The sequence below is a fragment of the Adiantum capillus-veneris genome, chromosome 6, assembly GCF_014529385.1.
Source record: "Adiantum capillus-veneris isolate H3 chromosome 6, ASM1452938v2, whole genome shotgun sequence".
NCBI lineage: Eukaryota > Viridiplantae > Streptophyta > Polypodiopsida > Polypodiales > Pteridaceae > Adiantum > Adiantum capillus-veneris.
The window spans coordinates 8,510,133-8,537,883 of NC_140936.1; the positions used below are offsets into that span (position 1 = coordinate 8,510,133).

The 27,751-nt window shown below is 42.2% G+C and overlaps 1 pseudogene; it reads right to left on the minus strand.

Annotated features, from left to right (window-relative positions):
• Positions 1 to 1,043: 1,043 nt before the first annotated feature.
• LOC147455109 (uncharacterized) lies at positions 1,044 to 2,986 on the minus strand (annotated as a pseudogene).
• Positions 2,987 to 27,751: the final 24,765 nt, after the last annotated feature.

The window sequence follows — 27,751 nt, forward strand, 5'->3', positions numbered from 1 at the left end:
TCAACTGCGGCATTCACTTCTTCTATCATGTGTACCGTCACTGCTGCTTTTGTGTAGTTCCACTTATTGCAAATTAGCCTTGTGCTCAAGCTCCTTTTACATATCTCTTTTTTTCGAACCCCCCCCCCCCCCCCCCCCCCCCCACAAAACGCTTCCACCCTCCACGTCTGTAGACAAATCCTTACTGGAAGATCCAAATCATCTTTTTTAATTTTAATAACCTTATAACTTTCTGAAAAGAGACACTTTAGTGTCGATTTCCGCCGGCCTTGAGTGTTCACAATGGGCGGCGGATGAACCTATCAAAATGGGTTCTTCCACTCCTGTGTGAACCAATGGACGGTGCATTCCAAAGCTTTTCTGACTGGAAACACATATTTTGGAGTGTGATTGCTGCCCGCTTCAGTGTGAACCCAGCCTAAATTGTCTATCTCATCTTTGGGTATGCCTGCGCAAAATTTCAAGAAGCTCTGCGGCCAAAAATACCGCCATGATGGGTGCGTCCCAAGCAAGCATGCCTATACTGTATAACACACATGAAGGTTTTTGTGCTGCTAAGACACACTGCTCTCAATTCGGACTATGCAAACCCTCTGGTACCACAATCTATTATCGTCTGTGTGAGCGTGTGTGTGTGTGTGTGTTTGTCTGAGAGAGAGAGAGAGAGAGAGAGAGAGAGAGAGAGAGAGAGAGAGAGAGAGAGAGAGAGAGAGAGAGAGAGAGAGAGAGAGAGAGAGAGAGAGAGAGAGAGAGAGAGAGAGAGGCTTCTTCTTGCTCCTCTATGATAGAGGTAGAAGGAGAAGAAATTGGGAGACCTGAGAGCTCTGAAATGCAGGTGCCTTTGTGCTGCGGCCAGCAATGGCCTTCCAGAAGCTATCTAGGCAGGCTGGTGGATGCAGGCTGGTGGTTTCATCTTGATTCTGGCTCAAGAATCAAGTCCTTCACCTGTATGTTGAGGTGAATGACTTTCTTCCTTCAACCGAAAACATTTGCTGAAGATTTTGCTTCAGATTGGCTTTTGGTGAAGAAGATAAGGTAGTAGTCCAAGTGATTGAGCATGGTGAAGACATTTGCTGAACTTTGTGGGTTTGGATTACTGGAAGGATCCTCACATCGATGAGATGTAATCCCAACAAAGTGGCATGTGGATGAGCATCGATTGTAAGAACATCGGCAACAATATTTGCATGTTGTTTTAGCATCATAAGCTTCTAGAACATCCAGCTGTGAAATGAAAATAGCTATCGAGACAGCTGGTGAGATCAAAACAAGGACAGCATCATGGTTAAAGTTTGCGAAGAATAGGGTTGCTGGTTCCTGTGGGACATCAAGATGTGCTGCACTGGTTGCATGTTGGACTTCATTTATAGGAACACTAGCATCAGATAAGACAACCGCTCGGAAGATTGTGAGCAAGGCTGGAGTGCTCAAGCTGAAGGTGGGTACTAGGAGACGGAAACCGTGAGACTAGCCATCATCTCCAAAAGCAGGGCTGGTTGGCTTCGTTAATTCATATGTGTACTTGATTTGTCCATCTCTCCAGGGGGCAAAGGGCACGACAACTTGAAGGTCAGTGCCAGTGGCAATTGCGGCAGTTTGCATAGGATCTTGATACAAAGCTTGGGTAGCATGAGAAGATTGTAAGTAATGGCCATTATAAGGCTCAGGTTAGCCCAGGGATGCCAAAAGTTTTGTGTGTGTCATTACCTTGGTGTGTTCTTCTCTTGCACTTGAATTTGAAAGGTTTGTATGCGCCAGATGTTCAGGACAAGATGGGCCAAGAGTTCCTTCTTCCACATGGGAAAATGGGTCCTCAAGTGGGGAGACTCAGTGCCTTCTTGGGCTGGCCTACAGTTGCAAGAAAAAGAAACATATCCTTGGGGCGCATGGGCAAGAGTATGGGCTGGACAGAGACCAGCAATTGACTCCTCAACATCGGTAGTAAAGGCCTTGATGGGATCGAATTCTTTTTCTTTAGCAGGATCAGGTTGCTCAGCATGGAGGTTTCCATCCTCAGTATTGTCAGCCACTTTGGTTGCCTCGACTGCAGCTTCAACATTTGTGCATGGCATGAGAGGTCAACAGTGATCTTGAGGCTTGTCTAGTAATTGATTTGGCCCATCAAGTGTTGCCTGAGTTGATTGGACAACGACATTGTAAGAATCAGCAACATGGAGTGCGGTAGGTTCAAAATGCTTAGGGTTCAGGGCCATCAAAGGCTTGTAGGGTTTTAGGCATTGCACTGACCAAAAAAGTTGTATGGCCTTCACAAGGCAGCAAATGAAAGCATCTACAAGGAGAGATGATGCATCATATTTGCCTCACAAATAGTTGGGATGATCAGGCCCAAGAAGTCTACCAAGATATGGGAACCTTGTAGGCCATCGTCTACAACCAGGGATAATGCCGACGCAAATTTAGGGATTAAAGTGGATTCTTCAGCAGGTGCAGGCTACTCAATTTCAAGATGTGGGTCATTAACATCATTTGCTGGAGTGGCTTCATCTTTGATTACATGCATGGCATCAGGAACATCTTCATGCAGGAGCCAAAATTGAGCATCGGTTGTCAAAAGGGGAAAACCAGCAAGATTTGGCTTGTTGCAGCAGAGCAGGTCAGACTGAGTTCATCTTCTTTAACAGCTTGTGCATCAAGTTCTGCGTTGAAGTGTGGTAGCAAGGTTGACCCCATTTGTTTGATGTACAGGCTCCATCAGGGATTCAAGGAAGGTGTTTATAATTGCGTCCTCATCATGGGCTTCAGCAAAAACGGCTACGGCTGCAATAGTTGGCAAGAACTCGACCGCAGCTGAGTTATTTGCAGGCTCTTTAAAATCACATCCAGAAAGAGGAGCAACAGCTTGGCGGGGAAGTGTATGGTCAAGCGTGCAACAGGGATAATGAGAGTCGCCATCAAGAGCAGACGATTCGCCGACACAACAGAGATCGATGCGCAGGGTTAGGCATCGTGGCACAAATGAGGACATTGCACTCTTTTTTTGGAGAGAAAAAAGAATTTCAATCCTATTCAGATGCTGTGAAATGTACCAAGAAGCAGGGAATCAAAGCAGGGTTTGCCAAAGGGTTGGGAATAGGAATAATGTAAGGAATGGTCTTCGTGTTGCAATTACATATCATATATTGCTTTTTCCTGAGTGACCTCTGCAGGATGCATGGACGGACTAGGGAGGCAAAGCCATCAATGCCGGCCTTGCACTGTCTAACATTGACGCAGCCTTCATTTTAGTGCTGCCAATTTTGAGTACAACCAAGGTAAACAACTCGGTCAACATGCCAAAGTTTGGTATATCAGGTAACGCTCTCATATTCGCATTTATAAAATACACATCTATACATGCTTTACGTAATTTTATGAATGAAGTTTGGATGCTTGTTGGCCATGTCTCTTTGAGTTGTGTGCATATATCTTAATGGTGTCTTAAAATGCAGGTATATGTAGGCAGAGGACACGGAATATATTGAAATACATAATAGTCAATGGAGCTGGTGGTGTTTTGTCATATGGATGATTACCATGGCTTCATGTCCTAAAACAACTATGTTTTCTTTAGGGCAAGGACAATCATCGAAATTGTTGCTGAGAATTTCACTTTTTTAACTTCTTGGAGGGTGCTTTGTCGTTGAAGACGACCTTGGCTTTGCTGAACCAGGTACATGGCTGTTGTGCTCATATATGTGTTTGTGTTTCTTTTGTATGTGAGTAGTTCTTGCAACCTACCAACAATGATTTTCAGAAGTGTTTCTTTTGTATGTCAATAGCTTTTGCCTCCTCTTCATTATTTGAAGGTAGGAATCTCTGGAAAGAGATGCCTCCTTGAGCAATTATCAAGCCTTGCAGATCACTCATGTAACTAGCATCTTTTTGAAGGGGATTAGGAACACCTACAGCCGTTGTGCCTCTTGCTTGCAAACTCTCAAACTCTGTAAAGTTTTTATTTCCGGAGTCTCTCAACAGCTCATGAATAGCTTGAATGTGATCAGTCTTCTGCTTGCTAGAACTGTCTACTTTTTCCTTGTACAAAAGTGCAGTTGTTTGTTTTTCTTGATCTTGAACAACCTGCACAAAATCTCGGTTTGTGTTGATGATTGTCTTCTTTGTAAAGTCAAAATCGTTGCAATCCATTTAATGCTCTTATTATGTTGCAATACACCAGAATTTGATTGTCAAATTTTGATGTCCAATGACAATTAGATCAAATTATGCTATACTGAGTTAACGTCTATTTACCGTTCAAGTTTTTATGTTTTTCACGTGGAAGCTTACAACACCACTTAGGTTGATGGGTTTAAATTTACCAGGTGACTTATTAGTTGGTCCCGTGGTCCAAATCAGGTCTCTCACTTTTGCAAAATGCGATTCGGGGGCTCCACGAGCCGTGGTGGTCTCACGGGAGCGACGGGACCGATTTGTAACACGGAGGCCCGCGGGGAGCGTGACCGCAGAGAGGGACAACTTCCACCAAAACAGGGCACCTTGGACCCGGGTCCCTCCCGGGCGTGGACGCATGGCAACCCACTCACATGGAGATGGAGGGTGGACCGCCGAGGCACGCGGAAGGGAACACGGAAGGCGCCATCGGTCGTCGGGGAAAAGGCTCCCCCCACGAGGATCCCAACATTTGGGTTTGCTAGATGGTTTACTAGTTTGACATGGCAAGGTCAAACTAGCAAGCGTGAAGAGTTTCTAGCTAGATCTAGCAATTTAGTTACTATATGGCAGTATCATTTGCAATATAGTAACAAACTTAATAGATTGACCAATTAGAAAGTGTCTCACAGTTGCTAGTTTGCACTTTTACTAGTTGTGTGTATTCAAACTAGTGAATTATCTAGCAAATTTATATTTTTTTCTATATGGTAACATGTCAAAAGATCCTTGTGTGCAAGGTGTTGACGTTTAGGAGAAGTCTGATGATGATGGGGCCGCCTACTTCAGCTTCAAATCTTTTGCTTCAGTTTTGTCAATATTTCCAACACCGTTACTATAGTGGTGTGCTCATAGAGGCGAGAGATTTAGAAGTCTCTGCCATGGTGTGCTCATATATAAAGGTGTAGGGCATGAGCAAAAATTGCTCGAACCAGTCCGACATCGGCGCGGACTGGTTTCGGCAGGTTTCAAAAGGGAGCGGCCTGCGGCAAAGTCTAAATGGAGAGCGGAATTCTGTGATAAGCATAGCTGGAGAGTGGCCGGCAGCAAAGTCTAGCTTGAGAGAGGCCTTCTTTGCTAGTACCTCTGGTTGTGAGGGAGCTTCACAGAGTAGAGACAGGATGAGCCCTGTTTTCAAACACCAGGTTGAAGTCGCAGTACTGCCATGCACTCCTCCTTGAGTATTTTTATGGTGAAGAAGCAGGAACGCAGGGCTCTTTCTTCAGCGGGTGAGTAACTGGCACACCGCTCCTGGACAACGGGGTCCGCTCTCCATTTAACTGAGTCCAAAAGGTTCCATGCTTGGTAGAGTGCTGCCCAAGCTAGTTTCGTCTTTGATGTGGCGAGAGGATGGAGAACTAAACGGTGGGACGAGTGGAGGGCTAGGAGGAGAAAGGGCAGAAAAATACAAGAAAAACCAAAGTTCTAGAGATGCATGCAGCAACATCGCAAGGTGTTGATGTTTAGGAGAAGTCTGACGACAATGGGGCCACCTGCTTCAGCTTTAGATCTTTTGCTTCTATTTTGTCAATATTTCCAACTCTGGCACAATACTATAGTGGCGTGCTTGTAAAGGCCAGAGAGTTAGAAGTCTCTGCCATGGTGTGCTCATATATATAGGTATAGGGCATGAGCAAAACCTGCTTGAACCAGTCCGCACCGGCGCGGATTGGTTTCAGCAAAGGGAGCGGCCCGTGGCAAAGTCTAAATGGAGAGCTGGAGAGCGGCCGGCAACAAAGTCTAGCTTGAGAGAGGCCTTCTGTGCTAGCACCTCCGGTTTTGTGAGGGAGCTTCACAGAGTAGAGATGGGATGAGCCCGCCCACCTCACACATAGGTTTAGCATAGCTCTGTTTTCAAACACTAGGTTGAAGTCGCAGTAGTTCCATGCATTCTGTGAACTTGAGTGATATATATAGAAGATAGAGTGAGAGAGGAGAGAAGGAGAGAGTAGATAGAGAGATGGAGGTAGAGAAGAGAGAGAGGTGTGAGAGAGAAGGGAAGGGGGAGCTGACACCAAGTAGAGAGGGAAATTCGAATTCAAATTGCATACAACAACTACTTGGGAACAATACAAGGGGAGTTCCTTTTATAGGCTTGGATAAGCAATCTAGCCGTTGTAGGGATAAGGTATCTGTGGTGAGGTTTGAACTCCAGCTTAGGTGTAAAGTGTATTGCACTTTCCACATCCCCCCTCAAACCGAAATCATAACAGAGAGCATAGAGCATTTGTGAGGAGATCCCCCCTCAAATGCGAATACAAAATAAATCCATGCTGAAATACAATGAGTGTTGGTGAAGATGAAGCTAGGGAGCTTGCAAACCGGCTCTTGCTGAGCAAAGAAGGTGTTTTTCAGGAGGAACTGCCTTGGTAAGGAAATCGGCAACATTCTCTGTGGTAGAGATGTATTTGAGGTGGATGAAGTTGTATTCTACTAGCTCCTTGATGAAGTGATATGCGAGCTTGATGTGTTTTGTGCGCTCGGTAAGCTGAGGACTCTTCGCCATTGCAATTGCTGATTGATTGTCGCAATGTAGAATGATTGGCGGAGTGGCACATGGAATCGGCAATTCTTCTAGGAGTTGGTGAAGCCACAATGCTTCACGAGTAGCAAGGGATGCTGCTATATACTCTGCCTTGGCAGATGATAGAGCAAGTGAAGTCTGGCGCTTGCTTCGCCAAGAAATAGCACCTCCTGCAAGAAGAAATACATGCCCAGAGATGCTATGCATATTTGGGTCTTGGCCGGCCCAGTCGGCATCAACAAAACCTTTGATTTGCAGTGGTGATGAGTGGTGCTAACTATAATATGTGAGAGAATGATGGCGAGTGTGGTGTAAGTAGCGCAGTGATCTCTTGGCAGCGAGACCATGGCATTTGTGAGGTGCCTTCATATGGCGAGATAATGCATGACCTGTAAAGCTAATGTCAAGTCTTGTGCATGATATGAGATACCTTTGCTGACTGATTAAGCGAGCGTAGGGAAAGCTTGACATAGAATAAGTATCATCATCAGATGGTGGCATAGAAGTGAATAATTTATGCTTGACAAGGAGTGGTGTAGAGAGTTGTGCATTTGAAGAGAGAAGACCATACTCACCCAATATGTCTTCAATGTATTTCCGCTGAGAGAGCTTGATGAATCTGCCATTTGGATCCCTGTTGACCTCTATGCCCAAGAAGTAGGTCATAGGGCCGTTGTCATGGACTGGAAATTCCTCTTTGAACATTTCCACAACATGTGAGATATGTCTCATCACTAGCAATGATAGGAATATCATCGACATAGACACCAATGATTGCCCATCCATAAAAGAGAGTGTGATAGAACAAGTTTGGGTCAGAAGTGCATTGAACCCATCCCCATTTGATAAGAAAAGCATGCAAGCGCTTGAACCATTGTCGTGCAGACTGTTTGAGACCGTATATAGGCTTATGTAGCTTGCATACATAGATAGTGGGATCATCACAATAGAAGTAGGGCGGTTGAGCCATATAAATGACTTCATCTAGCCATCCATGTAAAAATGCAGTGCGAATGTCAATGTGGTGAAGAGGAATGTCAAAGAAAGCGGCTAATGCAACAAGTATGCGAAATGAGGTGATACCCATGACAGGAGAGTAAGTGTCAGTGAAATATGTACCATGTTGTTGCATATAGCCCTTCGCGACAAGCTTTGCTTTGTAGTGTTCGACAGAACCATTGGGGCGATGCTTCTTCTTGAGAATCCATCGGCAACCGATGACATTGGCGTCGTCGGGCCTAGGTGTGATAGTCCAAGTTTGAGCTTCTTCATGTGCTTGAAGCTCTTCCTTCATGGCTTCAATCCATTGATCGCCTTCGGGAGAGGCAATGGCGTCTTCGACTGAGAGTGTATTCTCTTCGAGCGGGTCGGGGATGTTGATGGAGAGGTCTTCTTCTTCTTGAAGCAAGAATGCGGCGAATGATGTTGCTTCGTAGATGGCTTCCAGAGAGCGGTGTCGAGGGCGAAGGGGAGGTGAGATCCCTTCATCATCCATTGGGGCTGATCCGGAGGGTTGATTAGAGTGTTGATTAGATTCCTTGAGAGCTGAGGATGAAGAGGAAATGGTGATGGGATTGATGGTGTTTCTACGAGTAGTAGAAGTAGGCGGGGTGGAGAAGGAGGATGATACGATTATAGGAGTGTGTGCCATGCTGAGAGGCGAGGAAGGAGAAGCTAAGGGGCTGAATTGAGAGCTGTTTGGGGTCGTTTTTGATTGATGTAAGGGGCTGATGTTGCTTGGAGCAGGAGTTGGTGCTATGGAGCTTGAGAGTTGGAGCTTATGAGGAGAGGAATAGCTTGAGACAGATGGCTGAAAATGTGTGTGTGTGTGGCCCTCTTGTAGTGTGTTTGAGAGAGGAAGAGAGTGTGTGTGTATGCCATGGATTGGGATAAGTGGATTAGAATGATGGGAAGCTGAAGCTGAGGGTAGCGCTACAGGTTGCGCCAGCTTAATTGTGTTGGCAGATTTTGTTTTTAAGCCTGTGAGCTTTTGATGTTGAATTAATGCGGTCAAGGGTGTGTTCACACTATTGTTCATTGATATGGTAAGTGTAGTAGCTGTAGGGTACTTACCGGGCATTGTAAATGGGTTAGGTAAAAGGGGCTCAGTGGTCGATGAGGGAGGAGCATCTCCAGGATGATTAAATAGAAGAAATTCATAGAATATTACTGACCTTGAGAACAAAAACTTATTTGTTTTCGAGTCATAAAGTCGATAGGCCTTAACGCCATGAGTGTCGCCGTATCCGCAGAAGATAGTGTGGATGCTCTTAGGGGAAAATTTGGGTTGATTACTGGTGAGCAGAGGATATGCCGGGGAACCAAAGATCTTGAGATGGGTTATGTTGGGCGGGTGGTTGAACCATAGCTGGTAAGCAGTTTTCTGTGGATTGACTGATGAGAGGACTCGATTTTGAATGTAGGTTGCGGTCACTATGGCTTCTTCCCCGAAAGAAATAGGAAGTTGAGCGAGGGCTAGCATTGAGCGGGCATCTTCGACTAAAGTGCAATTCTTGCGCTCGGCGACTCCATTTTGCTGAGGGTGATCCGGTATTGTAAATTCCCTTCTAATGCCATTTGATACACAATATTGTTGAAACTCGTTGCTTTTGTATTCCCCACCATTGTCTGTCCTTAGTGCCTTGATTTTGCGATCGAGTTGTGTCTCCACGGCAGCTTTGAAAGCTTGAAATTTGATAAAGGTTGCAGCTTTATCTGCCAAGAAATAGACATGAGTGTACCTTGTATAGTCGTCGATGAAGATTACGAAGTATTTGTTGCCAGTGAGTGATTGTGTCTGCATTGGGCCGCACAAATCGGAGTGGATAAGCTCAAGAGGTTGAGCTGTATGGGACTTTGACCTTGGAAACTTGAAATGCTTAGCTTTGCCCAATACGCATGCTTCACAAAATGTAATTGGTGTAATTGTGGTTGGCAAACCTACCACTAGCTCTTTCTGCTGCATATCTTTGAGCACTTGTTGCGAGACATGACCTAACCTGTAGTGCCAAGTAAGTGTCTCCTCTTGCTTAGGAGAATTGATGACTGTTGAAAGTGCTTTGGCTTGGTCTTTGCTAGAGCCGAAAGGATACAAGCGTCCTTCCTTGGGGCAAGATATAGAGAAAGGCTTGTGATTTGTGTCAATTGTATGCAGGATGCACTTATCATACGTGAAAGAAACTGTAATGCCTTTGGAGGTGAGCTCTCCTACTGAGATCATATTCTGCTTTAGACCAGGTACATAGTATACCTTATCTAAGTGAGCTATAGTGCCATTTGGTAGGGTAATGGCAACAGTGCCATATCCTTTAGCATGTTGAATGTTGCTATCCCCCATGAGGACTTCAAGTGGGTGTTGAAGAGGAGTGTAGTGTGCAAGCCAATCATAATGATATGTCATGTGATGTGTAGCTCCAGTGTCTAGATACCAAATAGAAGAGTTGTGATGTGGCTTAGAGGAGCTGAAGCTTGCAGCAAAAAGTTGTATAGAAGTAGGGTGTGTGTCACCATCATAGCTTGAAATATTGGTGAAATGAGCATGAGCTTTGTGATGATAGCCTCCATTTGCTTTATGTCCGTTGAATCCTCCATGATTACTACCATGATGCTTGGTTTTGGACCTGCAGTCCTTGGCAATGTGTCCGAACTTCTTGCAGTTGTGACATTGAACTTGACCATAAGGTGCATTTCTAGGGCGGTTAGAACCACCTTTATGCAATTGCCTTGAGTTGTTGTAATGGTGGTTAGGACCACCTTTTCTGAAATTGATATGAGTGGCTAGAGCCACTGGAGTAGAGCCATTAGAATGGTCTCTCAAAGCTTCTTCCTGATGGATTTTGGATACAAGGCCTTGCAATTGCATCTGGGACAGGGCTTGAGTAGTAACAAAGGCTCTCCAGCTTGCGGGTAAAGCCGCCAATAGAAGCATACATTGAAATTTCTCTGAAATCTCCATTCCAGAGATGAGAACTTCATCTAACAGTGGCTGCCAATTGTCAAGAAACTTGATTGCAGATTGGCCTTCTTGCATAGTATTGTTCACAAGCCTCTTGATCAGGGATACTTGATAAACAAGATCAGTGTGCTCATAACTGTTGTTGAAGAACTCCCAAATAGCCTTAGAGGTGGATAGAGTCCACACCATTTGGACTTGCCTATCCTCACAATGGAGTATAATTTCCATTTGAGCCGTAATGTCCCTTGAATCCCATGCCGAGTGTAGCTCCGTATCGGAGGCGTACTCGACGTCTTCACTTGGTCTTGTTTCATTTCCAGAAACAATCTTCCAGAGACCAAGTTGCTTCAAATATAGCTCCATTCTCAGCTTCCACACATTGTAATTGTTCCCATTGAGCTTGTCAATGGTGAAGTATCTTGACTTGGTGGTTGCAACCATAGGTGATGAGGTGCTAGTCATGCTAGCCGAGTAAACCTTGGAAGTGAGAGATGGGCGTGTAAATAGGCCGTTGCTTCGAGAGAAGGTTCGTAGAGTACTTAGGAGCTCAAGTTCTGAAGCTCTGATACCATGTGAACTTGAGTGATATATATAGAAGATAGAGTGAGAGAGGAGAGAAGGAGAGAGTAGATAGAGAGATGGAGGTAGAGAAGAGAGAGAGGTGTGAGAGAGAAGGGAAGGGGGAGCTGACACCAAGTAGAGAGGGAAATTCGAATTCAAATTGCATACAACAACTACTTGGGAACAATACATTCCTCCTTGAGTATTCTCATGGTGAAGAAGCAGGAACGCACGGCTCTTTCTTCAGCGGGTGAGTAACTGGCACGTCGCTACCGGACAACGGGGTCCTCTCTCCATTTAGCTGAGTCCAAGGGCTGCTCCCTTTTGCAACCTGTCGAAACCATTCCGCATCGGTGCAGACTGGTTCGAGCAGGTTTTGCTCATGCCCTGTACCTATATATATATATATATATATATATATATATATATGGTGACGGTAGCAATGAGACAATAGGCTTTTGTGGCTTGCGACACACTTAGAGGGAAATCAATGGCAGAGTGCTATGCCTGCGTGTGTGACAACGGGGACAACTTGCAGCGACGACCACCAACAACGATTATGCCGACAACTATTTTGCAGGTGGCGACCACTTGTGAATGTTAGACAAAAACATTATATTTTTTTAGAATTACCCGTTTAGAAGGTGCATTCTAGTGTTAAGGATAATAGCAAAAAAACACCTTCTCCCATAGGTGCCGATTCCATGGTGGCCTGCTACTTTGCTCCCACACTACTTTGCTCCTACAAACAGTCCGTGCCGACACAGGTTGGTTGTGGTAGCAAACTAGTAGGGTGTTGTGGCTAGTGGCACATTTGGAGGGCGTTCAATGGCGAACCACCATAGATGCGTGTAGGGGACAATCTTGGATAGCAAAACTGTGGACGCCCCTCCAGAATAAGCTATGAAGCTATTTTTTTAAAATCACTAGCTTGCGGGTGGTGACAGTTTAAGGATAATAACAAAAAACCCTTCCGTCATAGGCACCTATTCCACACTAGCCTATTGATTTGCTTCTACTAACAATCCATGCCGGCACAGATTGGTTGTTGCTGCAAACTAGAGTAGGTGTTGTGGCTAGTGGCACACTTGGAGGGCGTTCAATGGCGGACCACCATACATGCATGTAGGCAACGACCGGGGATAGCAGAGCTGTGGATGCCCTGCAAAACCAGCTATGAAGCTATGCTAGAGCAATGGTGTAGACCGTTTGAAAAAATCATAAAAGCATCCAAAAATTGTATAATAGCAGACTTGGAGACCCTGCATGGTCCAACAACCTCTAATGAGTTCATATTGAACAGCTGTCGCAACTCAAACATTTAGGAGAGTTTGTTGTGGACATTGGAAAGTGTCTAGCTCATGAAAAAGACCTACAACATAAGCACGACATTCGTTGTAGTGATGGCAGAGGCTAGACAACTGGCGGGTGTGGATTGGGCTGAGCTCCTTATTAATATTGGTCCTGGAGGTAGACCCGATGATGACCACACTGAATGGCAATCAATCTCTGAATACCAAAGCCGGTTAGATTTTGCGATTGATTTTTCCCTACAATCTGATGGTGCCTATCTAGTCAACTTTTTCATGCCTTCCCATGTTGAAATCCTGGCTCTATTATCGGGGGGAATTGCAAACGGAGACCTCCCATCAAGCACTATAACCTAGCAGCAAATGCTACAACGGCAGTGACTACTGTAGGCTATACATTTTGGTAATTTCCTTAAATTATAGGGGTTTTTGTGTTTTGGTAAAGTTCCCTATGAAATAAGACTCTCTCTCTCTCTCTCAGGAAGTGCCGCCCATTGGCAAGTTAGTGACATCCTTGTTGTTGTTATGTTACAATATGGTGGCACTAAATATAATAATTTAATGCGTCTGGTGTTATGTGTTGACTAAGAAATGTTTTTTGAATCACTTATAGTCGGTGGAGACCTTATAGAGTTGTTTTTGTTTAATGAGCTTCATATTGCCACAATAAAGACATTTTCACATCGTTCTTCAACCGTCTGCTTGCTTGCTCTTTTTTTGCTTGTGGATGAGTGGATATATTATTATCTACGGTCCTCATCGTGATAAAAAACTAGTTCTTGTTTATTGTCTTCAAACATTATTACACTCATTCTAAATTGTTCTCAAATTCTCTCGGAGTTTGGCTATGCTCGGTTTTTGTAGCTCGGTGATTAGAATCCCCCATTAAGACACAAACACCATATATGCTTCTACTTCTTGAGTCAGGATCTCTTCCAATTGAGGTTATGGGCATGGAAAGGGTTGTAGAGTACATTATAAAGATGCGTCAAAACCCCTCACATTGACTTACTACAATTGTATGGAAGGCAAGCAAAAAAGTCCAAAAGACGCATAAAAGCAAGATCTTGAGCACGGGATGGATGCAAGACATAAACAAGTGGTTTGAGAGATGAGATGTGTTACACTTGCTACATGATCCTTCAATTGACTCCCAAGGTGAATGAAGCTTTTCTACAACGCCAATGTATTACGGCTTGGGAGAAATCCGTTGGGTCACGCTTTATACATTACACCACCCATATTGCCCCCAACTACAAAACCATGTTCTTCATTGAAAGAGGAAACCGTACTCACACTTACATGCTTGAGCCTATCCCCTTGTCGGCGATACGCACTATCCCAGCCATTCGGCTTAGCTCCCATTTCCTTCGATTCAAGATAGAGCGTTGGGGTAATGGAGGACAGTCAAATCAACTGTACACATTATGCTCACTGCAAGTTTGAGATTCTGAGTACCACACAGTACTAGAGTGCCCAACTTTAGGTCACATCCGAACTTGCTTCTCTCACATTTTTAGCCATGACTTAGACCTACACACTTTCCTCTCCCAGCCGCAATGTGGGCTCTATATTGCGACTCTCATCACCACAATTTTGGAGCATCGAGAGTCACTCATCAACCATGCACATATTACATAACATGTAACTTTGGTCCCATAGGTCATATTTGACCTCTGAGGACGATAATAAAATCTCTCTCCTCTCTCTCTCTCTCTCTCTCTCTCTCTCTCTCTCTCTCTATCCCTTCCGTTTATGCCTCCCTTGTTTACCATTGAAGATTTATGTTGCGCGCTTGAGAAACTTGCTACCCGCAAGGCAGGGGACCTTCAAGGTGTCAAGGCTGAAATGATTAAATGGACAAGCAAGAAAACATGATATTGGATATTGGATATGTTTAACCTTGCACTTCAGCATGGCATGCCTCATGATTGGAGTGAAAATTGGATCAAACCTTTGCACAAAGGAGGAGATGTAAACAATGTGAACAACTATCGCACTATAATGGTTGGTTCTGTGATGGCAAAAATATTTGGATGTATCATGGAGATGAAGATAAGTGAATGGGATGAAAAGAATGGCAAACGTGCGCTAGGCCAAGCAGGTTTTTGAAAGCATCATAGCACTATTGATCACCTTGTCACTCTTCGAGTTCTTATGGAAGCGTCTCGATTGAAAGGAAAAAAGTTGTATTGTTGCTTTGTGGATTTCAAGAAAGCTTTTGACATGGTACCGCGAGGAAATATTTGGAGATGGATGCAAAGCCTTCAAGTGCCGAGAGAATTTATGCATGCAGTCTTTTGCATCTACCAAAAAGTGATATGTCGACTACGTATTGGAGATGAAATTTTAGAATTTTTTGCAAGCACCATTGGTGTCAAACAAGGATGCCCACTTTCCCCAACCCTCTTTGGGCTACTCATTGATGAATTGGAATGCATGGTTCTTGATTTTATGCAACAAGAAGGCATAGAAGAGGTGAAGATCGGAAATGCGGTGATCATTCTTTTGCTTTATGCCGATGATGTAGTGCTCTTGGCACATACCTTAGAAGATGCACAAAAGCTTATGAGTGTCTTGGAACGTTTTTGCCTACATAGCGGGCTGATCGTGAATGGATCTAAAAACAAGGTTATGCTTGTAATGACCCTCAATGATGAAAATCCATGCATTGTATACAACAATGAGCAACTTGAAGTGGTAGATAGCTTCAAGTACCCTGGCCTTGAGGTTCCATCCAATCATAGATGGAAGGATTGCACAATGCGTCTCTTGGAAGCCGGAAAGAGGGCTTATTATGCATTTGAGAACATGTGCAATGCTGGGGAGATCAAGTGTTGGGCTCTCAAAAAGTACCTCTTTGACACATTGGTGACACCGGTGCTTCTTTATGGAGTGGAGGTGTGGGGTGATAGCATCGGGAAGTCTACTTGGAAAGAGCTTGAGAATAAGACCATATTAGGTATTTTGGTAGAAATCTCACATTATGGGAATCTCCAAATTGACTAAATTCATGTAATTTGGGAATTTTCCACTTAAAGTGGGAAAAATTGAGGTGTGTGGTTAGTAAATAAAGTGAAAATCTCATAGGATTGTGGTGTTGATAAACACCAAAAGTCAATAGGATGTACAACACATGGATTTGAATAATAACTACGAATTACATAAAACAAAGGAAGATACAAAAAATATTTTTTTTACAAATTGACTAGTATAGTCACAATAGAAGCTCCACATAATTCTACTCCACATTTGATACCATATCTGAAGTTTGATCCAAGTGTTGTTGATGTGCACGAGTGAGGCCTTCTTTGGCTTTTAGAGCATGCCTTTCTGGAATCTTTATTCTAGAAAATGGTCCTTCTTTGTTGGGTCTCCAGGACCAAACAATTGCATCTACAGTTTCACACACTTGTGGGTCCTTATAGTTAACAACCCAATAACCCTTCCAACAATTACTGTAAGCTATATCTAGCTCAAGCTATATCCACATATGAATACATAGCATTAAACTGCACAAAACCGTGTAAAAACTGCTCTCTAGTGCTCCACACAAGCTCCTCTGCAACCTGTGAGCAAAACCGTTGAAAAATTGGCAACTACTACCTCATCGATCGGTAAACATGTCGATCGAAAATGCCGTCCAAGAGCTGTGTACACTCAAGGAAAAACCTGCTCCGGAATGGGCCGTCTGAGCTGTTGAAGCCAAAACTGGAGAAAACCATCAAAGTCAAAAAATCATGGTCAATGCTGTCTTTCACCGTCGAGTGAAAGTAAACTAGCCAAGTAGCCACTTGATTGGTGTTGAAACCGATGTCGGAACGGCTAATCGCTGAGCTCAAGATCAATGCCAAGCCGATGCAAAACGCCGAGAAGAATCACTAAAGCCGGGCCGCTAAATCAGTGTCATAAATTGATGCCAATAGCTGGTGCTCAAAGCCATGGAGGAGAAATGTCGAGAAAATCATTGAATCAGTGTCTCAAACTGATGCCAATGTTGCCTCTCACCACTAGGCAGGAGTCTTTGATGCCGAAGAGAACGCCAAGGAAATGGGCCAATGTTGGGTGATGTTCGGGCTTCCTCGTCGCCTATGGCCGAACACAATGTGTCTGCTCTCACAAATCTCTCTCTCTCTCTCTCTCTCTCTCTCTCTCTCTCTCTCTCTCTCTCTCTCTCTCTCTCTCTCTCTCTCTTTCACTCTCTCTCTCATAGCTCTCTATCCCTCCTATTTCTCAAGATCTCTTTCTAAGCTCGATTTTCCTCAAGCTTTTGAGATGCTGCCGACACGCTGCCGGACCTTGAGAGCCTCGATTGTTGCAGGGAGAGATTGCCTGAGCAAGGGTCGAGGAGTCTGAGATTCGAGTGTCGAGGTTGTCGGGGGGGGTTGGGGGTCGAGGCAGGGGGGTCTGGGTACGAGGGTGTGCACCCACCCTTGCACACCCTCGTGGTGGGGAGGTCTCAATAACATGGTATGTTATTGGTAATGGATAGTTGTCCCTAGTGGTAGCAGCATTTACCCTGTTTGAGGTTCACATAGACCCATAATTTCCCATTCTTTGAACAAGGAGGCTGCAAGACGGCCCTACTCAGCGCTGCCCGAAAGTGCCTGATAGATATTTTTCTAGGCCTTGGCCATGGAGCAGACCCAGACCAAGAAAAACCTAGAAAAGACCAAAGAGCTTGACCTATCTGCTACGCTCATCCCAAACCAAGGAGCCTAGAAGATGTAAGTGCGACTGAATCATCTACCAAAAAAGACATATCAAGCACTCTCCCTCGAACCCACACAGTGCTCGGGCTGCATGTACTCATGAAGGTTTGAAAACATAATTATGAAGACACTTATGTATTTATAATTAATATGTAGAGAGAGACACAATAAATGTGTGTACTTAAGTGTTTTTAATCATCATGTCAAGTTTACAGTAAAAAAGAGAAACTTATCCATGTCCGGAGCTTTGAATTAGTATCTCGTTGATGGCCACTTCTTCATACACGTACTCTACGACCTCTTTGTGTCCTTATGTCCCACTCACAATATCCACTCAATACTCTCTTCTGCTCGCAACCAAACTGGTAGCATTCCTCTTCTCTCTCTACTTCTCTTAGGATATTGAGCGTGACAGCATAAAGAACCTCTCCTCTCTCTTTCCACATCACGCTACCGTCAGACCCTCCCCCCCCCCCCCCCCCCCTCTCTCTCTCTCTGTTTTTAATCCGTTCAGAGAGATTCCCTCTTTCTCTTTCTTTTTCCTATGGGGAAACCCCCTTGTGTATTTTAATTAAACAAGGCTTTCCCCTTTTCTTTTTTAAATTCTCTCTCCATGTATCTGACAACCAGCAAAAAAAACAGGGTGCCCTCTCTTGCATGCCCTGGCAAAACGAGCGCGGCTTCTATTCTCCAGATGCAACAACGGCCCCCCTCACGGCCTGGCTACTCTTGCTTGCACCCCCCCTCGTTCGGCTTCAAACTCCCGCCCTCTGGTTTTTTTTGCTGCAGAGATCTCTCTCTCTCTCTCTCTCTCTCTCTCTCTCTCTCTCTCTCTGTGTATATATATATATATATATATCTCCCTTGCCCTCTCGATCATTCTGAGTATCACATGCATGAGGGCTCCCTCTCCCTCTAGCTTTGTCTCAAATGGTCTACAAGCGGCTCCAGGCTCTCCTCATTCTCCTTCACTCCCCCTTAACATGGTAAAGCCCTCTCACACTCCACCTCGGCTTGCAAAACCGACCGTCCCTCTCGGTCGATCCTGCATGACGTTCAGAGTCGCCCCCTCACACTCTCTCCCTAACTCCCCTAGGGCTTCCGGTCGAGGTTCTTCTCCAGGCGATCCATCTATCCGTTCCTTTGCAAGACCAACCTCGCTCATCATCTTAGTGCCGGCAAACCAATGTGCACCTCCTTGTCGTGAACCGGTGGTGACTCTTACAATTGTTTTTCCATATAAAATCACTTTGCTTAGTATACATATACAGCTAAAAATAAATTCTTGCATGAGTCTCATTTACACATGAGAGAATAGTATGAGTTTGAAAGGAACAAGAGGAGGGATTTTGGCATGACATCCTCTCATTTGACCAAATGAGTATCACCTTTCTCATACTAAGCACGAGGAGATTGCTTCAACCCTTTCTTGACAAGACCATGATGCTACGTTACATAAACTTCCTCAAATATGTCACCATTCAAGAAAGCAGTAACAATGTGTGACTGATATACATCCCAACCAAAATGAGCTACCAATGCACATAGAAAACGTAGAGTAGTCATATGACAAGTGGGAGCAAAAGTATCTTCATAATCTATACCTTTTTGTTGTGCATTGCCCTTTGCAACAAGTCGATCCTTATAGCAATCACTCTCACCATCTGGCTTGAGTTTCAACTTGTAAACCCACTTTGTACCTATGGCGTTTTTGCTAGGAGCCAAATCACATAAAGACTATGTGTCATTTTCTATAAGTGCATCATAATCAGATTGCATGATAGCCATCAATTTTTTGAATTTTGTGCTTCATCAAAAGATAGAAGTTCCTCTACATCATATAAGCTAGACACAACCAAAGCCTAACAATATGATGCATAAGATGCATGGTGACAACTTGAATGAGTACAACTAGACAAAGGTGCATCCAATTTACTGTCACACAAAGTATGCACCAGCCATTTTGGCATACCTCTAGCATGCTCATTCTCAGCCCTTTCCCCATCAAGTACATCATATACATCTACATTAGTAATAGGCTGATCTGTAACAATTTCAAAAACCCCCACAAGCTATACATTTGCCTCATTGGAATTTACATTCAAACTTCCACCACTGAAAAGAGGCAACAAAGTGTCATAAACGTCCTGTGAGCATACATTACTATCTCTTGTACATGACAGCAAGGGCTGAACAGAATCTTCCACAAACAAAACATCTCATGAGACCAAGGTATGCTTTGTTTGCAAATGATATAACCTATAACCTTTTATTTATGCACTATAACCAACAAAAATACATTTGACAACCTTATCGTCCAATTTTGTGCATTGTGTTTGTGGCACCAAAGCATATGCCAAATAGCCAAAAACACGCATGTGCTCAATAGAAGGCTTTGTATCATGCCATGGTTCATATGGAGTCATAGACTGCAAAGCTTTTGTAGGAAGTACATAAGTGGCATACATGATGGCCTCAAGCCAAAAGGAATGCGGCAAAGCTTGACTTTTGACCATACATCATGCCATTTTTGTAAGTGACCTATTTTTTCTCTCAACAACACCATTTTACTGAGGTGTATGCAACACTTTACATTGGTGTTGTATCCCACAACTAGCCAAAAATGCATTAAATTCATGAGACATATACTCCCCCTTTCGATTGGAACAGACGGTGCCCATAGTACATTTTGAGACATTTTCAGCCATAGCCAAAAATTTCTTGAAGCACATAAAAAATTTGTACTTAGCTTTAAGCGGATATACCCATGCATACCTGGAGTAATCATCAATGAAAGTCACGAAGTACAGTAATTGCCCAAGGACGGGGTTTGCATGGGTTTAGATGCCCATTTCTCAGTAGATTCCCTCTTCTCTTTCAAGATCCCATGTTCTCAAGAGGGGTTGCGCATGTGGTAGGAACGTTGAGGTCTGAGATTTTCCAGATCTCATATGATCCAATTTTGCCTTGCCAGATCGAACCATCATTGAGCTCAAATTTGAGCTCCAAGCTCCTTCATAGCCGATCAGCTCAGTTGCTTCCATCTCTTGCCAAGAAGCCATCGCACGCACGGATCACCGTCATAGTTTTGATACCTGTTGAAGAGTGCATGTGTGCAGATGCGTGCGTGTGCATTGTGGATGTTGTGTGATGTGTGCATGAGAGAAGGGGAGAGGGAGAGAGTAGATGTTGTGTGGGTGGAGCAAGACTCAAATGATCTACTCCTTATTGTTGTGTATATGTACAACCAGTAAGGTGGCTAGTGGGTGGGCGCCCATAGCCTGGGTGGCTAGGGAAGGCATAGCCGCCTTTACCCCAACATGTAGGATGAGAAAGATCTTCATGTTGATGTTGTCAAGGAGTTGGATATGTAGCATGCCCTACTTAAAGAGGTGATGAGTAGGGTCAAAGTGGGGTGTCAAGTTTTCATCTTTCCACCTCTACCTTTTTTACTGCCCCCCACCCCTAGATGACCTTATTTTATTTGCAAAGTGTGTTAGGTGTGGGCATGGATACAATGTCAACAAAGCTATCATGTTGGTGGTGTTTCCCTATAAGCACACATATCACTCAATGTGATTTCCAACCTTGTGTGCCTATAGGTATTGATGTATGGTTTGGGACTGCTTTAGGGAAATTCCATGAGATGCTCATTCAATGTGGTGTGAGGAGATGGCAAGAGCTTTACAATATGCTAGTTTCATGATTTTTTGGTCTATATGTTGCATACTACTATCACTATGCTACATACCAAGTCCACTATGCTAGATAACATTGGCTAGTATTCTAGATAACAATTACAGTATCATACCTAGCAATGGCATTTTGATATCTATCATATGTAAGATGCTAGATATGAGTGCCACCAAGCTAGCTAGCATTGTCATCATGCTTCTTAGCAGAGCAGCAATGTTATACATAATGATGCTTAATAGTGCCACCCTGCTAGCTAACACTACCTCATATGCTAGTTAACACTCCAACATCATAGTTAGTAGTGTCATCATGCGTCTTAGCATAGCAACAATGCTAGGTATAAGTGAAATAATGCTACTTTATAGTGCCACCATGCTAGTTAACACTCCAACATCATAGTTAGTAGTTTTATCATACTTATTAGCATAGAAACCATGCTAGATACAATTGATATAATGTTGCTTAATAGTGCCACCATTCTAGCCAACACTGCCTCATATGCTCGCTAACACACCAACGTCATAGTTAGCATTTTCATCACGCTTCTCAACGTAGCACCAATGCTAGATACACATGCCATAATGCTTCTTAATAGGCCACTATGTTAGCTAACACTAACTCATATGCAAGTTAGCACTCTAGTTTGTACTTAGCATTATAATTGTGCTACTTACCAAATAAGCTACAATAGTTGAAGGTGCCACCATGCTAGCTACTAATAGTCCATATGACATGCTTGAATTTTCTTGCAACACATGCGACATGTAACTCAATATTTGAGATGAATCAAATGTTCTCATTTGGGAAGACAAAGGACTCGAGTGAAAGGTTGCAGCAAGTCAGAGAAGGTGAAGATATGGGGGGAGAGGAAAATGGTTGAATTGCATATATGGATAATTTGAAGCCTACAATAATGAGCATGGATGTGTCTCTTCAACTGAAATTTGTGGATATAACGAGGGTTAAAGGATTAGAGAAGATGGTGCAAGAACTAAACATTTAGGTGTAGAGGAAGAAAATGAAGAGGAGAAACTAGTGGGAAACAATGCAGAAGAGGAAGTAGAATAGCAAGAGGAGGTGCTAGGTAATCCAGATGAAGTTATATATAAGGTCCTAGGGGAAATGAGAAATCACTTGGGCAGTTGAGCATCTCCTACAAAAAAATACAAACGCTCTATAGATAGACTTAGTCTCCATAGCTTTGTGATGAAAACACGAGCCTACAAGAAACTTTGAATTCCTCCATCTAGTTGTTTTGTGCATCGGATTACTTTCTAGATGTCCTCTATGCATCAAATCAAGAAATTTTTACATAAAAGTTACGTATGATGCAAAGTTAAGTAGGTGTATAAATGTCTAATTGTTACATTACTATGTCCAAGTGACTGTGTGCTAGTCATGTGGGTGCCTACACATGTATATGTTGCAATTGATTTCTCTACAGAAGGTGTAATGATTGTGGTTTGGTTGTCAAAAGTTCATTGTTTTTGTGTTGCATACCATCCCAACCACTTTTGTGGCTATTGGTATGGTTCACTCAATTGAACCTACAAATAACAGTTGGAGATGAGAAAATATAGGTATGTTTGCATCGGCCACCACCACTGAAGAAAAAGAAAAGAGTGCATCAACACCCAACAATCCTCTTAGTAGAGGAAATTTTCATTGGTCACATGCCATTGCCCTTGTCAATTGATGAGGTAGACTCAAATCAGGATCCCCTCCCATAAAGAAGGATGCAAGGGTTCTGAATCTTGACCTGAATGGAGTGCTAGTGTCACATTTTAGGTCAAATGAGGTGACCCATGGCACATAGAGAGGATGAAAGAGGCACCTAGCACAAGACTACTATGCTTAGTATCCCCTCTTGCTTTGCCTTTGCATCCCCTCTTACCTAGCGCAAGAGTGCTATGCTTACTATCTCTTCGTGCTTGGCCTTTACAAGCCCTACACTTTTGGCTATGCTAGGTATCCCCTCTTACCTGTCCTTTAAAGGCCCTGTACTTTTTTGTTGAACATGCAACTTACTACGTGTACATGGTGTGTCTATAATATAGGTAGAAAATTTGCAAAGTGTGCAAAGGAATATCTTGAAATTGGATAACTTGCCTATAAACTATTGTTTTGTAATCCAAGTAAACTATTGTTTTATACCATTTTAGTAGAGGGTCTCTAAAAATCATGTCTTTTTTGTGTGTCTAACATTGCAAAAGTGTAGGATTAATGGAGTATGGTATGCCATTTATCACTCATTGACATATATGTTGTTAATTATTCACTCAAACATGTATATTGGTCTCACTTACTCACACTAGCATGTATACTGGTCTCACTTACACTAACATGTATATTGGTCCATGCTAACGTAATATGCTAGTTAGTTTGAAGTGGTCATCGATCCACACTTACCTTTGCACTAGCCAACACAAAATATATGCTAACTAGCACATAATATATCTCCCTACTAGCACACATGTGCATGCAAACTTGAATACACATTTGTGCTAGTTAGCATATATTAATACAAACATATGCATTTTTTTCTCTCATTATCATTGTTTGGTAGTTTGCATACACAAGTATTTTGCTTATGCTAATTAACAACAAAAGATATTAATTCTTCTTAATGCTTATGTATTTGTATTTTCCAATGTGATTTCCTACTTAGTCTCCATATCTTATCACCCACAAAGTGTTTAAGGGAGTCCTACGATTTAATCGTAGATCAAGTCTATTCACAAGATCTTGTCAAATTGTAGAGTCTTGATCTCTCTACTTCGACTAGTAGAAAGTGTGATTAGCATTGTAAGTAATAAAAAGCTCTTCACTTGAGGAAAATATTTAATACAAAGTCCTTTTGGAAGGGAGTAAGATCCAAAAAAATTGGCCCTCACATGTTATCAAATTGTGTGTGTGTGTGTGTGTGTGTGTAATTGTGTTTATTTCATGTGTGCATGCGTGATTGAATTTTGATGAAATTGTGCATGTCTTTGCGAATGTTATGTTACAATTTTCTTAGTTATACACAAAGTTATTGATCTACAAATTAGTTTCCATTTTTTCATTGTTATATTACTGATCTCTGACATTGGTATCAAAGATTTTTAAGATTATATTATCAGAGATTTTTAAGGTTATTCTTTCTTTTGAAGAAAGGAAGGTTCTTGGATTGAGCATGAAAGGTTGACCATGTCAATTAGCAAGGATAATAGAGACAATGATCTAGTAACTCATACATAGTGGATGCTTAAACGCCTTGGGAGCTATAACTTTAATAGTGGATCCTATTGGATACCTAAGGCTCTACCACTATTGAGCTATCATGAAGCCCAAAACGATCTCACTCACTATAAAAGGGCATTGTTATGACCTTCCTCTCTATTATGATCAATAGAGTTTAAACTAAGGGTGTGTGAAATCCATAAGAAGGCATTTTTATGATTGTCCTGTCTATTATGAGTGGATCCTATTGGGTACCTAACGCTCTACCGCTATTGAACTATCATGAAGCCCAAAACGATCTCACTCACTAAAAAAGGGCATTGTTACGATCTTCCTCTCTATTGTAAGATCTCCTCCTTGCTTCTTAGGGAAAAAAGAACAGATCTTACACTAAGTTTCACTGTTTACAAACAAATATTTGATTCAAAGAGCACCATTACCATGGCTAAAATTCCACATGTAGAGGAGAGAGATATTGATTTCACTAGTCTTGACTTAATTAAGAACATTGCTACTTTTCATGGAGTATGGGAAATTAAATCCTTTGCTCTTTGGTTGCAAGAAGCTACGTCTAATCCTAATTTGAAAAATGTTGTGCAAACGCAATGCCAAATGCATAATTTGATTTTCTCTTGCTTCCAAAGAGAATTCTCCTATGAAGCCTCTCAAGAGAGACTTCCAAAAGAGAAAATTATACTGAGAAAAAGTAGCTTTCAAATAAAAAAAGAGGAAGAATCCCTCAAATGACAAAAACAGAAGGAATAAGACTAAGGTTACACGAGAGAAATCTCTTGTAAATGATATGGATAGTCATGTATCATGTGAAGAAGATGGTCATTCCAGGAGACACCATCCTAAAAGATCACCTTCTCCTTCCCACTCTAATATGAGATCTTCAAGCTCCAAATCTTCTTTTGTTCAAAGGAGAGTGAAAAGAAACATGAGAAGATGCAAAGAAAGAAGAATCATCAACCTTTCCTTTGTCACCATCAAGCTCATTTGAATTGAAAATTTCTTTTAATTCAGAGAGTTGCTAGTCCAAAAATTCCAAGCAAAGAGGTCATCGACATTCTCATGCAGCTTGGAAGAGAGCTAGTCGCTTGCAAAAGTTCAAGGAAGGAGGCAAAAGTGCTACCTTCGTTTATTTTGATGGAGCCTTTGAAAATATTGACAAAGTTTTGAGATTCTTCCAACAATATGATGGGGCTTTTGGAAACAAAAACTTCTCAGAGTCTTCCAAAATCAGACATGTCGCTATGCACATCAGAAAGTAGCTCACCAATGGTGGGAAATACACTCCAAAGTAGAAGCACCAAAAATTGGAGGACATGCCTATCATAAAGTATTTCCTACCAAGTGGGGTTCCATATCAAATGTTGGTAGCATGGAGAAGTCTAAAACTAGAGGATGGGGAGAATATGCATAAATACATTGAGAAATCTTGCAACCTCCATGTCAAAGCAATTGTGTATAGGCACATCAATTTCTTCAAGTAAAAGAAACAATTCTATGCTCGGCTCCCAGAGGATTGAAGAGATTATGTTAACACTCAAAGACCTTGCACTGTATTGGAGATTATCCTTTATACAATAATAGCCTCCAACCTCAAATTTCAAAATTTGGACAAGGCATCCAAGTTGAAGAATGGGAGAAACAAGCCGTAGAAAAAAGGGAGAAATAAAAATACTTTTGCCAAAAAAAGGTAAGCCCAAAGAAAAATCTTGCAACCATTCCTTTTGCAGTGGGATTAGCTAGTAATTATATGTCAAATCTAGGCAAGAAACATTGGAACGTAGCAAATGGGGTTATGAGTTTAAAAGGCACGTGCATTTGCTTTGAAAGAAAGGAAGCGTGTGTAATGTGTTATGTGGATGCAAATTTGCCCTGTCCTCTAGTGGGAGACTTGGGAATTGGTGTTGAGATGCTTGTGCTACAATGCGCTAGCCAAAATGCTATACAATTGGCAAAAAACCCAGTGTTTCATCAAGGAAAAATCATTTGGATATGAAGTATCACTTCATCCGTGAGGTGCTCAAGGAGAAGCAATTGTAGCTTGCCATGGTTCACACCAGTGAGAATCCTACTAATCTTCTAACAAAGGGATTACCTTTAGAGTGGTTTTCACATTTTTGGGCACTTGCGTGCATTGGGTAGATGATCATGATCATTGTCTGATTGTATTGCATATATATATATATATATATATATATATATATATATATATATATATATATATATATACATTTTCACCACATCTAATGCACATTGTCCTTTAAGTAGGACATTGCTAGGGTGCTAAATCCCAATGTGCACTGCCTAAGTGTTGGGTAGCTAAAAACTAACATTGATTATTCATTCTACATAAAAAAATAAGGACTCATAACCCTAATCACTATTGTGATAGGAGTCCACAAGTTGTGTCTCCTCTTCTTCTCAATTCTCCATTCTTTCACACACATGCACACGCTCTTGCTTGTGCACTTCAATATAATTCAATAGGTATTAGTGGAAGTGGCATATCTTGGATATAAACAAAATAACCAAGATATCAATTGCCTAGTGAGGGATGAAAGGTGGAAAGAAGATCAAGAAAAACACAAAAAAGGCGATCTCTAATGGGTATGTTCTATAGGGTGACTCTTTAAAGTCAAAATCTCTCTTACGAGTGTGAGCAATAGTAGTATCATGATCAATATTTTGATCGAGCATCAGTTGTTACTCTTGGTAAACAAGAACAATTGGTTCTTCCTAAAAGGGATTTATGATCATAGAGGTCATTTAGATGGGCTTAAAAGACTATGTCAAAAGCATTATGTACTTGTGCATGGGGGATAATGCTATCCCTACAAGAAAGATTACTAATTAGGTGACAAACACAAATGCAACACAGTGGTGAGGAGAAAATGTGTTGTTTATGATGTCTAGTGAGAGTGTTTGTGCATATATTCAGATATGCATCCTTATAGAAAGGGTCTATTATTGTCCAAATCATGTCATTTTTAAGTGCAATTATAGGAAAATTGATGATTAGGTCTCTTAACATGGTACTAGATGCAAGAGACCTAATTTAGTAGCATAATTTAGGTTTTGACAAGTAAAACATGTAGAAACACTTGTTTTAACATTGAATTACATGGTTGACAAATAAAAATCTCCATGTCTAGCATAGGGTTGTGGTTTATGCAACTCTTCAATGACAGTGAGATTCTTTTTTATATGAGAAAAATTATCTAGAATGGTCTGCTCCAAAAAGGAGAGTTATATCATGCTCATTCATATGCAAGCATGTAGTCTAGTAAAAGTTGGTGTTAATAGCATATGTGTTATCCATAGAAGCAACTGATGTACATTAAAGATTACTAGGTCATTAAGATGGGGACTCCTCCTCAATGCATTAGTCACTACATTTTCCTCCTAGATTGGTACTAAATAGTTGGTTGGAAGCTTGGAAAAGTTTGCATGTCTATAAAAAATGGGAGGATGTGAGAACAAGCATTAGATGCTTTGCTAATCCAATGATTAAAAAAATAAGTACTCTTCAATTAATACCTTTAAATTTTAAAGCATGAGAAACAGTAGTGCTATACTTATCTTTCGAAGGTAT